A 13863-nucleotide genomic window follows, 5' to 3' on the forward strand; every position below is an offset into this window, starting at 1 on the left:
AGGCATAAAATACAATATAAATACAACAGCGTTTCCATCGTATAAAACGAATAATTGCAACCAGTGTGAAAGTTATGGTCATTTCTACATTCCGAGCAACCTGGGCTTCACTCTAGGGCGTTGCTCCACCAGATCGAATAGTTAGGTCCTTAGAAGTAAACACCAGAAGCATAAAATACGATATAAATACAACAGCTTTTCCATCGTATAAAACGAATAATTGCAACCAGTGTGAAAGTAATGGTCATTTCTACGTTCCGAGCTCCCTAGGCGTCACTCTAGGGCGTTGCTCCGCCACATCTAATAGCTACGGCCTTAGAAGTCAACGCCAGAGGCATAAAATACAATATAAATACAACAGCTTTTCCATCGTATAAAACGAATGATTGCAACCAGTTTGAAAGTGATGGTCATTTCTACGTACCGGGCAACCTAGGCTTCATCCTAGGGCGTTGCTCCACCAGATCAAACAGTTAGGGCCTTAGAAGTCAATGCCCGAAGCATAAAATGCAATAAAAATACAACAGTTTTTCCATCATATAACCGGAATAATTGCAACCAGTTTGAAAGTGATGGTCATTTCTACGTTCCGGGCAACCTAGGCTACACCCTGGGGCGTTGCTGCAACAGATTGAATAGTTAGGGCCTTAGAAGTCAATGCCCGAAGCATAAAATGCAATAAAAGTACAACAGTTTTTCCGTCATATAACAGGAATAATTGCAACCAGTTTGAAAGTTATGGTCATTTCTACGTTCCGGGCAACCTAGGCTTCACTCTAAGGCGTTGCTCCACCAGATCGAATAGTTAGGGCTTTAGAAGTCAACGCCCGAAGCATAAAATACAAAATAAATAGAACAGTTTTTCCATTGTATAAAACGAATAATTGCAACCAGTGTGAAAGTAATGGTCATTTCTACATTCCGAGCAACCTAGGCTTCACTCTAGGGCGCTGCTCCACCAGATCGAATAGTTATGGCCTAAGAAGTCAACGCCAGAAGCAAAAAATACGATATAAATACAACAGCTTTTCCATAGTATAAAACGAATAATTGCAACCAGTGTGAAAGTAATGGTCATTTCTACATTCCGAGCAACCTAGGCTTCACTCTAGGGCGCTGCTCCACCAGATCGAATAGTTATGGCCTTAGAAGTCAACGCCAGAGGCATAAAATACAATATAAATACAACAGCGTTTCCATCGTATAAAACGAATAATTGCAACCAGTGTGAAAGTTATGGTCATTTCTACATTCCGAGCAACCTGGGCTTCACTCTAGGGCGTTGCTCCACCAGATCGAATAGTTAGGTCCTTAGAAGTAAACACCAGAAGCATAAAATACGATATAAATACAACAGCTTTTCCATCGTATAAAACGAATAATTGCAACCAGTGTGAAAGTAATGGTCATTTCTACGTTCCGAGCTCCCTAGGCGTCACTCTAGGGCGTTGCTCCGCCACATCTAATAGCTACGGCCTTAGAAGTCAACGCCAGAGGCATAAAATACAATATAAATACAACTGCTTTTCCGTCGTATTAAATGAATAATTGCAAACAGTGTGCAAGTAATGGTCATTTCTACTTTCCGAGCAACCTAGGCTTCACCCTAGGGCGTTGCTCCAACAGATTGAATAGTTAGGGCCTTAGAAGTCAACGCCCGAACCATACAATGCAAAAAAAATACAACAGCGTTTCCATCGTATAAAACGAATAATTGCAACCAGTGTGAATGTTATGGTCATTTCTACATTCCGAGCAACCTAGGCTTCACTCTAGGGCGTTGCTCCACCAGGTCGAATAGTTAGGTCCTTAGAAGTAAACGCCAGAAGCATAAAATACGATATAAATACAACTGCTTTTCCATCGTATAAAAGGAATAATTGCAAACAGTGTGAAAGTAATGGTCATTTCAACGTTCCGGGCAACCGAGGCTACACTCTACGGTGTTGTTCCACCAGATCGAATAGTTGGGGCCTAAGAAGTGAACGCCCGAAGCATAAAATACAAAATAAATAGAACAGTTTTTCCATTGTAAAAACGAATAATTGCTACCAGTGTAAAAGTTATGGTCATTTCTACGTTCCGGGCAACCTAGGCTTCACCCTAGGGCGTTGCTCCACCAGATCGAATGGTTAGGGCCTAAGAAGTGAACGCCAGAAGCATAAAATACAATATAAATACAACAGTTTTTCCAACGTATAAAACGAATAATTGCAACCAGTATGAAACTTATGGACATTTCTACTTTCCGAGCAACCTAGGCTTCACCCTAGGGCGTTGCTCCAACAGATTGAATAGTTAGGGCCTTAGAAGTCAACGCCCGAACCATAAAATGCAAAAAAAATACAACAGTGTTTCCATCATATAACAGGAATAATGCAACCAGTTTGAAATTGATGGCCAATTCTACGTTTCGGGCAACCTAGGCTTCACTCTAGGGCGTTGCTCCACCAGATCGAATAGTTAGTGCCTTAGGAGTCAACGCCAGAAGCATAAAATACAATATAAATACAACAGTTTTTCCATCATATAACAGGAATAATTGCAACCAGTTTGAAAGTGATGGTCATTTCTTCGTACCGGACAACCTAGGCTTCACTCTAAGGCGTTGCTCCACCAGATCAAACAGTTAGGGCTTTAGAAGTCAACGCCCGAAGCATAAAATATAAAATAAATAGAACAGTGTTTCCATTGTATAAAACGAATAATAACTACTAGTGTGAAAGTTATGATCATTTCTACGTTCCGAGCAACCTAGGCTTCACCCCAGGGCGTTGCTCCAACAGATTGAATAGTTAGGGACTTAGAAGTCAACGCCCCAACCATAAAATGCAAAAAAAATACGAGAGTGTTTCCATCATATATCAGGAATAATTGCAACCAGTTTGAAAGTGATGGCCAATTCTACGTTCCGGGTAACCTAGGTTTCACGTCAGGGCGTTGCTCCACCAGATCGAATAGTTACGGCCTAAGAAGTCAACGCCAGAAGCATAAAATACGATATAAATACAACAGCTTTTCAAACGTATAAAACGAATAATTGCAACCAGTGTGAAAGTAATGGTCATTTCTACGTTCCGAGCACCCTAGGCGTCACTCTAGGGCGTTGCTCCACCACATCTAATAGCTACGGCCTTAGAAGTCAACGCCAGAGGCATAAAATACAATATAAATACAACAGCTTTTCCATCGTATAAAACGAATGATTGCAACCAGTTTGAAAGTGATGGTCATTTCTACGTACCGGGCAACCTAGGCTTCATCCTAGGGCGTTGCTCCACCAGATCAAACAGTTAGGGCCTTAGAAGTCAATGCCCGAAGCATAAAATGCAATAAAAATACAACAGTTTTTCCATCATATAACCGGAATAATTGCAACCAGTTTGAAAGTGATGGTCATTTCTACGTTCCGGGCAACCTAGGCTACACCCTGGGGCGTTGCTGCAACAGATTGAATAGTTAGGGCCTTAGAAGTCAATGCCCGAAGCATAAAATGCAATAAAAGTACAACAGTTTTTCCGTCATATAACAGGAATAATTGCAACCAGTTTGAAAGTTATGGTCATTTCTACGTTCCGGGCAACCTAGGCTTCACTCTAAGGCGTTGCTCCACCAGATCGAATAGTTAGGGCTTTAGAAGTCAACGCCCGAAGCATAAAATACAAAATAAATAGAACAGTTTTTCCATTGTATAAAACGAATAATTGCAACCAGTGTGAAAGTAATGGTCATTTCTACATTCCGAGCAACCTAGGCTTCACTCTAGGGCGCTGCTCCACCAGATCGAATAGTTATGGCCTAAGAAGTCAACGCCAGAAGCAAAAAATACGATATAAATACAACAGCTTTTCCATAGTATAAAACGAATAATTGCAACCAGTGTGAAAGTAATGGTCATTTCTACATTCCGAGCAACCTAGGCTTCACTCTAGGGCGCTGCTCCACCAGATCGAATAGTTATGGCCTTAGAAGTCAACGCCAGAGGCATAAAATACAATATAAATACAACAGCGTTTCCATCGTATAAAACGAATAATTGCAACCAGTGTGAAAGTTATGGTCATTTCTACATTCCGAGCAACCTGGGCTTCACTCTAGGGCGTTGCTCCACCAGATCGAATAGTTAGGTCCTTAGAAGTAAACACCAGAAGCATAAAATACGATATAAATACAACAGCTTTTCCATCGTATAAAACGAATAATTGCAACCAGTGTGAAAGTAATGGTCATTTCTACGTTCCGAGCTCCCTAGGCGTCACTCTAGGGCGTTGCTCCGCCACATCTAATAGCTACGGCCTTAGAAGTCAACGCCAGAGGCATAAAATACAATATAAATACAACTGCTTTTCCGTCGTATTAAATGAATAATTGCAAACAGTGTGCAAGTAATGGTCATTTCTACTTTCCGAGCAACCTAGGCTTCACCCTAGGGCGTTGCTCCAACAGATTGAATAGTTAGGGCCTTAGAAGTCAACGCCCGAACCATACAATGCAAAAAAAATACAACAGCGTTTCCATCGTATAAAACGAATAATTGCAACCAGTGTGAATGTTATGGTCATTTCTACATTCCGAGCAACCTAGGCTTCACTCTAGGGCGTTGCTCCACCAGATCGAATAGTTAGGTCCTTAGAAGTAAACGCCAGAAGCATAAAATACGATATAAATACAACTGCTTTTCCATCGTATAAAAGGAATAATTGCAAACAGTGTGAAAGTAATGGTCATTTCAACGTTCCGGGCAACCGAGGCTACACTCTACGGTGTTGTTCCACCAGATCGAATAGTTGGGGCCTAAGAAGTGAACGCCCGAAGCATAAAATACAAAATAAATAGAACAGTTTTTCCATTGTAAAAACGAATAATTGCTACCAGTGTAAAAGTTATGGTCATTTCTACGTTCCGGGCAACCTAGGCTTCACCCTAGGGCGTTGCTCCACCGGATCGAATGGTTAGGGCCTAAGAAGTGAACGCCAGAAGCATAAAATACAATATAAATACAACAGTTTTTCCAACGTATAAAACGAATAATTGCAACCAGTATGAAACTTATGGACATTTCTACTTTCCGAGCAACCTAGGCTTCACCCTAGGGCGGTGCTCCAACAGATTGAATAGTTAGGGCCTTAGAAGTCAACGCCCGAACCATAAAATGCAAAAAAAATACAACAGTGTTTCCATCATATAACAGGAATAATGCAACCAGTTTGAAATTGATGGCCAATTCTACGTTTCGGGCAACCTAGGCTTCACTCTAGGGCGTTGCTCCACCAGATCGAATAGTTAGTGCCTTAGGAGTCAACGCCAGAAGCATAAAATACAATATAAATACAACAGTTTTTCCATCATATAACAGGAATAATTGCAACCAGTTTGAAAGTGATGGTCATTTCTTCGTACCGGGCAACCTAGGCTTCACTCTACGCTGTTGTTCCACCAGATCGAATAGTTCGGGCCTAAGATGTGAACGCCAGAAGCATAAAATACAATATAAATACAACAGTTTTTCCATCATATAACAGGAATAATTGCAACCAGTTTGAAAGTGATGGTCATTTCTTCGTACCGGGCAACCTAGGCTTCACTCTAGGGCGTTGCTCCACCAGACCGAATAGTTAGGGCCTTAGAAGTCAACGCCCGAAGGATAAAATACAAAATAAATAGAACAGTTTTTCCATCGTATAAAACGAATAATTGTTACCAGTGTGAAAGTTATGGTCATTTCTACTTTCCGGGCAACCTAGGCATCACCCTAGGGCGTTGTTCCACCAGATGGCATAGTTAGGGTCTAAGAGCTCAACGCCAGAAGCATAAAATACAATATAAATACAACAGCTTTTCCATCGTATAAAACGAATAATTGCAGCCAGTATGAAACTTATGGTCATTTCTACTTTCCGAGCAACCTAGGCTTCACCCTAGGGCGTTGCTCCAACAGATTGAATAGTTAGGGCCTTAGAAGTCAACGCCCGAACCACACAATGCAAAAAAAATACAACAGCTTTTTCATCGTATAAAACGAATAATTGCAAGCAGTGTGAAAGTAAGGGTCATTGCTACGTTCCGGGCACCCTAGGCGTCACTCTAGGGCGTTGCTCCACCAGATCGAATAGTTAGGTCATTTGAAGTAAACGCCAGAAGCATAAAATACGATATAAATACAACAGCTTTTCCATCGTATAAAAGGAATAATTGCAAACAGTGTGAAAGTAATGGTCATTTCTACGTTCCGGGCAACCTAGGCTTCACTCTAGGGCGTTGCTGCACCAGATCAAACAGTTAGGGCCTTAGATGTCAACGCCCGAAGCATAAAACACAAAATAAATAGAACAGTTTTTCCATTGTATAAAACGAATAATTGCTACCAGTGTAAAAGTTATGGTCATTTCTACGTTCCGGGCAACGTAGGCTTCACTCTAGGGCGTTGTTCCACCAGATCGAATAGTTAGGACCTAAGAAGTCAACGCCAGAAGCATAAAATACAATATAAATACAACAGTTTTTCCATCATATAACAGGAATAATTGCAACCAGTTTGAAAGTGATGGTCATTTCTTCGTACCGGGCAACCTAGGCTTCACTCTAGGGCGTTGCTCCACCAGACCGAATAGTTAGGGCCTTAGAAGTCAACGCCCGAAGGATAAAATACAAAATAAATAGAACAGTTTTTCCATCGTGTAAAACGAATAATTGTTACCAGTGTGAAAGTTATGGTCATTTCTACTTTCCGGGCAACCTAGGAATCACCCTAGGGCGTTGTTCCACCAGATGGCATAGTTAGGGTCTAAGAGCTCAACGCCAGAAGCATAAAATACAATATAAATACAACAGCTTTTCCATCGTATAAAACGAATATTTGCAACCAGTGTGAAAGTAATGGTCATTTCTACGTTCCGAGCACCCTAGACGTCACTCTAGGGCGTTGCTCCACCACATCTAATACCTACGGCCTTAGAAGTCAACGGCAGAGCCATAAAATACAATATAAATACAACAGCGTTCCCATCGTATAAAACGAATAATTGCAACCAGTGTGAAGGTTATGGTCATTTCTACATTCCGAGCAACATAGGCTTCACTCTAGGGCGTTGCTCCACCAGACGGAATAGTTACGGCCTAAGAAGTCAACGCCAGAAGCATAAAATACGATATAAATACAACAGCTTTTCCATCGTATAAAACGAATAATTGCAACCAGTGTGAAAGTAATGGTCATTTCTACGTTCCGAGCACCCTAGGCGTCACTCTAGGGCGTTGCTCCACCACATCTAATAGCTACGGCCTTAGAAGCCTACGCCTGAAGCATAAAATACAATAAAAATACAACAGTCTTTTCATCGTATAACAGGAATAATTGCAACAAGCGTGAAAGTAATGATCATTTCGGCGTTTCGGGCATCCTAGACCTAACTCTGAGGCATTGCTCCACCAGATCGAATAGTTAGGTCCTTAGAAGTAAACGCCAGAAGCATAAAATACGATATAAATACAACAGCTATTCCATCGTATAAAACGAATAATTGCAACCAGTATGAAACTTATGGTCATTTATATTTTCGGGGCAACCTAGGCTTCACCCTAGGGCATTGCTCCAACAGATTGAATAGTTAGGGCCTTAGAAGTCAATGCCCGAAGCATAAAATGCAATAAAAATACAACAGTTTTTCCCATCATATAACAGGAATAATTGCAACCAGTTTGAGAGTGATGGTCATTTCTACGTACCGGGCAACCTAGGCTTCACTCTAGGGCGTTGATCCACTAGATCGAATAGTTAGTGCCTTAGAAGTCAACGCCAGATGCATAAAATACAATATAAATACAACAGTTTTTCCATCGTATAAAACGAATAATTGCAACCACTATGAAAGTTAACGTCATTACTACGTTCCGAGCGGCCTAGGCTTCACTCTAGGGCGGTGCTCCACCAGATCAAACAGTTAGGGCCTTAGAAGTCAACGCCCGAAGCATTAAATACAAAATAAATAGAACAGTTTTTCCATTGTATAAAACGAATAATTGCTACCAGTGTAAAAGTTATGGTCATTTCTACGTCTCGGGCAACCTAGGCTTCACTCTAGGGCGGTGCTCCACCAGATCAAACAGTTAGCGCCTTAGAAGTCAACGCCCGAAGCATAAAATACAAAATAAATACAACAGTTTTTCCATCGTATAAAACGAATAATTGCAACCACTATGAAAGTTAACGTCATTACTACGTTCCGAGCGGCCTAGGCTTCACTCTAGGGCGGTGCTCCACCAGATCAAACAGTTAGGCCTTAGAAGTCAACGCCCGAAGCATTAAATACAAAATAAATAGAACAGTTTTTCCATTGTATAAAACGAATAATTGCTACCAGTGTAAAAGTTATGGTCATTTCTACGTCTCGGGCAACCTAGGCTTCACTCTAGGGCGGTGCTCTACCAGATCAAACAGTTAGGGCCTTAGAAGTCAACGCCCGAAGCATAAAATACAAAATAAATACAACAGTTTTTCCATCGTATAAAACGAATAATTGCAACCAGTATGAAACTTATGGTCATTTCTACTTTCCGGGCAACCTAGGCTTCACTCTATGGCGTTCTACCAGCACATCGAATACCTACGGCCAGAGAAGTCAACGGCTGATGTATAAAATACAATAAAAATACAACGGTCTTTCCATCCTATAACAGGAATAATTGCAACCCGTGTGAAAGTGATGGTCATTTCTACGTTCCAGGCAACCTAGGCTTCACTCTAGGGCGTTGTTGCACCAGATCGAATAGTTCGGGCCTAAGAAGTCAACGCCAGAAGCATAAAATACAATATATATATAACAGTTTTTTCATCATATAGCAGGAATAATTGCAACCAGTTTGAAAGTGATGGTCAATTCTACGTTCCGGGCAACCTAGGCTTCACTCTAAGGCGTTGCTCTACCACATCGAATAGCTACGGCCTTACAAGTGAACGCCTGAAGCATAAAATACAATAAAAATACAACAGTTTTTCCATCGTATAACAGGGATAATTGCAACAAGTGTGAGGGTAATGGTCATTTCTACGTTCCGGGCAACCTAGGCTTCACTCTAGGTCGCTGCTCCATCAGATTGAATAGCTAGGGCCTAAGAAGTAAACACCAGGAGCATAAAATGCAATATAAATACAACAGTTTTTCCATTGTATAAAACGAATAATTGCAACCAGTGTGAAAGTAATGGTCATTTCTACGTTCCGAGCACCCTAGGCGTCACTCTAGGGCGTTGCTCCACCACATCTAATAGCTACGGCCTTAGAAGTCAACGCCAGAGGCATAAAATACAATATAAATACAACAGCTTTTCCATCGTATAAAACGAATGATTGCAACCAGTGTGAAAGTAATGGTCATTTCTACGTTCCGAGCAACCTAGGCTTCACTCTAGGTCGCTGCTCCATCAGATCGAATAGTTAGGGCCTAAGAAGTAAACGCCAGAAGCATAAAATACAATATAAATACAACAGCTTTTCCATCATATAACAGGAATAATTGCATCCAGTGTGAAAGTACTGGTCATTTCTACGTTTCGGGCAACCTAGGCTTCACTCTAGGGCGTTGATCCACCAGATCGAATAGTTAGGGCCTAAGAAGTCAACGCCAGAAGCACAAAATACAATATATACAACAGTCTTTCCATCGTATAAAATGAATAATTGCACACAGTGTGAAAGTTATGGTCATTTCTACGTTCCCAACGACCTAGGCTTCAATCTAGAGCGCTGCTCCACCAGATGGAATAGTTGGGGCCTAAGAAGTCAACACCAGGAGCGTGAAAAACAATATAAATACAACAGTTTTTCCATCGTCTAACAGGAATAATTGTAACAAGTGTGTGGGTAATGGTCATTTCTACATTAGGGCCAACCTTGGCTTCACTCTAGGGCGCTGCAGCACCAGATCGAATAGTTAGGGCCTTAGAAGTCAACGCCAGAGGCACAAAATACAATATAAATACAACAGTTTTTCCATCGTATAACAGGAATAATTGCAACCAGTGTGACAGTACTGGTCATTTCTACGTTCCGAGCAACCTAGGCTTCACTCTAGGTCGCTGCTTCATCAGATCGAATAGTTAGGGCCTAAGAAGTAAACACCAGGAGCATAAAATACAATATAAATGCAACAGCTTTTCCATCGTATAACAGGAATAATTGCAACCAGTGTGAAGGTAATGGTCATTTCTACGTTCCGGGCAACCTAGGCTTCACTATAGGGCGTTGCTCCATCAGATCGAATAGTTAGGGCCTAAGAATACGACGACAGAAGCTTAAAATACAATATAAATACAACAGCTTTTCCATCATATGAAACAAATAATTGCAACAAGTGTGAAAGTAATGGTCATTTCTACGTTCCGGGCAACCTAGGCTTCGCTCTAGGGCGTTGATCCACCTGATCGAAAAGTTGGGGCCTAAGAAGTCAACGCCAGAAGCACAATACACAATATAAATACAACAGCTTTTCCAACCGTATAAAATGCATAATTGCAAACAGTGTGAAAGTAATGGTCATTTCCACGCTTCCGGCAACCTAGGCTTCACTCTAGGGCGCTGTTCCACCAGAACGAATAGTTAGGACCTTTGAAGTCAACGCCAGAAGAACAAAATACAGTATAAATACAACAGTTTTTCCATCGTATAACAGGAATAATTGCAACCAGTGTGAAAGTACTTGTCATTTCTACGTTCCGGGCAACCTAGGCTTCACTCTAGGGCGTTGCTCCACCAGATCAAACAGTTAGGGCCTTAGAAGTCAACGCCCGATGTATAAAATACAAAATAAATACAACAGTTTTTCCATCGTGTAAAACGAATAATTGCTACCGGTGTGAAAGTTATGGTCATTTCTACGTTCCGGTCAACCTAGGCTTCACCATAGGGCGTTGCTCCAACAGATTGAATAGATAGGGCCTTAGAAGTCAACGCCGGAAGCATAAAATCCAATAAAGATACAACAGCTTTTCCATCATATAACCGGAATGATTGCAACCAGTTTGAAAGTGATGGTCATTTCTTCGTTCCGGGCAACCTAGGCTACACCCTGGGGCGTTGCTCCAACAGACTGAATAGTTAGGGCCTTAGAAGTCAATGACCGAAGCATAAAATGCAATAAAAATACAACAGTTTTTCCGTCATATAACAGGAATAATTGCAACCAGTTTGAAAGTGATGGCCATTTCTACGTTCCGGGAAACCTCGGCTTCACTCTAGGGCGTTGCTTCGCCAGATCAAATAGTTAGTGCATTAGAAGTCAACGCCAGAAGCATAAAATACAATATAAATACAACAGTTTTTCCACCATATAACAGGTATAATTGCAACCAGTTTGAAAGTGATGGTCATTTCTACGTTCCGGGCAACCTAGGCTTCACGCTAGGGCGTTGCTCCACCAGATCGAATAGTTAGAGCCTTAGAAGTCAACGCCAGAAGCATAAAATACAATATAAATAAAACAGTTTTTCCATCGTATAAAGCGAATAATTGCTACCAGTATGGAAGTGATGGTCATTTCTACGTTCCGGGCTACCTAGGCCTCACTCTAGGTCGTTGTTCCACCGGATCGAATAGTTAGGGCCTAAGAAGTGAACGCCAGAAGCATAAAATACAATATAAATATAACAGTTTTTCCATCGTATAAAACGAATAATAGCAACCAGTGTGAAAGTTATGGTCATTTCTACGTTCCGGAAAACCTAGGCTTCGCTCTAAGGCGTTGCTCCACCAGATCAAACAGTTAGGGCTTTAGAAGTCAACGCCCGAAGCATAAAATATAAAATAAATAGAACAGTGTTTCCATTGTATAAAACGAATAATAACTACTAGTGTGAAAGTTATGATCATTTCTACGTTCCGAGCAACCTAGGCTTCACCCTAGGGCGTTGCTCCAACAGATTGAATAGTTAGGGACTTAGAAGTCAACGCCCCAACCATAAAATGCAAAAAAAATACGAGAGTGTTTCCATCATATATCAGGAATAATTGCAACCAGTTTGAAAGTGATGGCCAATTCTACGTTCCGGGTAACCTAGGTTTCACGTCAGGGCGTTGCTCCACCAGATCGAATAGTTACGGCCTAAGAAGTCAACGCCAGAAGCATAAAATACGATATAAATACAACAGCTTTTCCATCGTATAAAACGAATAATTGCAACCAGTGTGAAAGTAATGGTCATTTCTACGTTCCGAGCACCCTAGGCGTCACTCTAGGGCGTTGCTCCACCACATCTAATAGCTACGGCCTTAGAAGTCAACGCCAGAGGCATAAAATACAATATAAATACAACAGCTTTGCCATCGTATAAAACGAATGATTGCAACCAGTGTGAAAGTAATGGTCATTTCTGCATTCCGAGCAACCTAGGCTTCACTCTAGGGCGCTGCTCTACCAGATCGAATAGTTAGGTCCTTAGATGTCAACGCCAGAAGCATAAAATACGATATAAATACAACAGCTTTTCCATCGTATAAAAGGAATAATTGCAAACAGTGTGAACGTTATGGTCATTTCTACGATCCGGGCACACTAGGCTTCACTCTACGGCGTTGTTCCACCAGATCGAATAGTTAGGACCTAAGAAGTCAACGCCAGAAGCATAAAATGCAATATAAATATAACAGTTTTTCCATCGTATAAAACGAATAATAGCAACCAGTGTGAAAGTTATGGTCATTTCTACGTTCCGGGCAACCTAGGCTTCACTCTAGGGCGTTGCTCCACCAGATCAAACAGTTAGGGCCTTAGAAGTCAATGCCCGAAGCATAAAATACAAAATAAATACAACAGTTTTTCCATCGTATAAAACGAATAATTGCAACCAGTATGAAACTTATGGTCATTTCTACTTTCCGGGCAACCTAGGCTTCACTCTATGGCGTTCTACCACCACATCGAATACCTACGGCCAGAGAAGTCAACGGCTGATGTATAAAATACAATAAAAATACAACGGTCTTTCCATCCTATAACAGGAATAATTGCAACCCGTGTGAAAGTGATGGTCATTTCTACGTTCCAGGCAACCTAGGCTTCACTCTAGGGCGTTGTTGCACCAGATCGAATAGTTCGGGCCTAAGAAGTCAACGCCAGAAGCATAAAATACAATATATATATAACAGTTTTTCCATCATATAGCAGGAATAATTGCAACCAGTTTGAAAGTGATGGTCAATTCTACGTTCCGGGCAACCTAGGCTTCACTCTAAGGCGTTGCTCTACCACATCGAATAGCTACGGCCTTACAAGTGAACGCCTGAAGCATAAAATACAATAAAAATACAACAGTTTTTCCATCGTATAACAGGGATAATTGCAACAAGTGTGAGGGTAATGGTCATTTCTACGTTCCGGGCAACCTAGGCTTCACTCTAGGTCGCTGCTCCATCAGATTGAATAGCTAGGGCCTAAGAAGTAAACACCAGGAGCATAAAATGCAATATAAATACAACAGTTTTTCCATTGTATAAAACGAATAATTGCAACCAGTGTGAAAGTAATGGTCATTTCTACGTTCCGAGCACCCTAGGCGTCACTCTAGGGCGTTGCTCCACCACATCTAATAGCTACGGCCTTAGAAGTCAACGCCAGAGGCATAAAATACAATATAAATACAACAGCTTTTCCATCGTATAAAACGAATGATTGCAACCAGTGTGAAAGTAATGGTCATTTCTACGTTCCGAGCAACCTAGGCTTCACTCTAGGTCGCTGCTCCATCAGATCGAATAGTTAGGGCCTAAGAAGTAAACGCCAGAAGCATAAAATACAATATAAATACAACAGCTTTTCCATCATATAACAGGAATAATTGCATCCAGTGTGAAAGTACTGGTCATTTCTACGT

The sequence above is a fragment of the Calliopsis andreniformis genome, unplaced genomic scaffold (assembly GCF_051401765.1).
Source record: "Calliopsis andreniformis isolate RMS-2024a unplaced genomic scaffold, iyCalAndr_principal scaffold0024, whole genome shotgun sequence".
Taxonomy (NCBI): Eukaryota; Metazoa; Arthropoda; class Insecta; order Hymenoptera; family Andrenidae; genus Calliopsis; species Calliopsis andreniformis.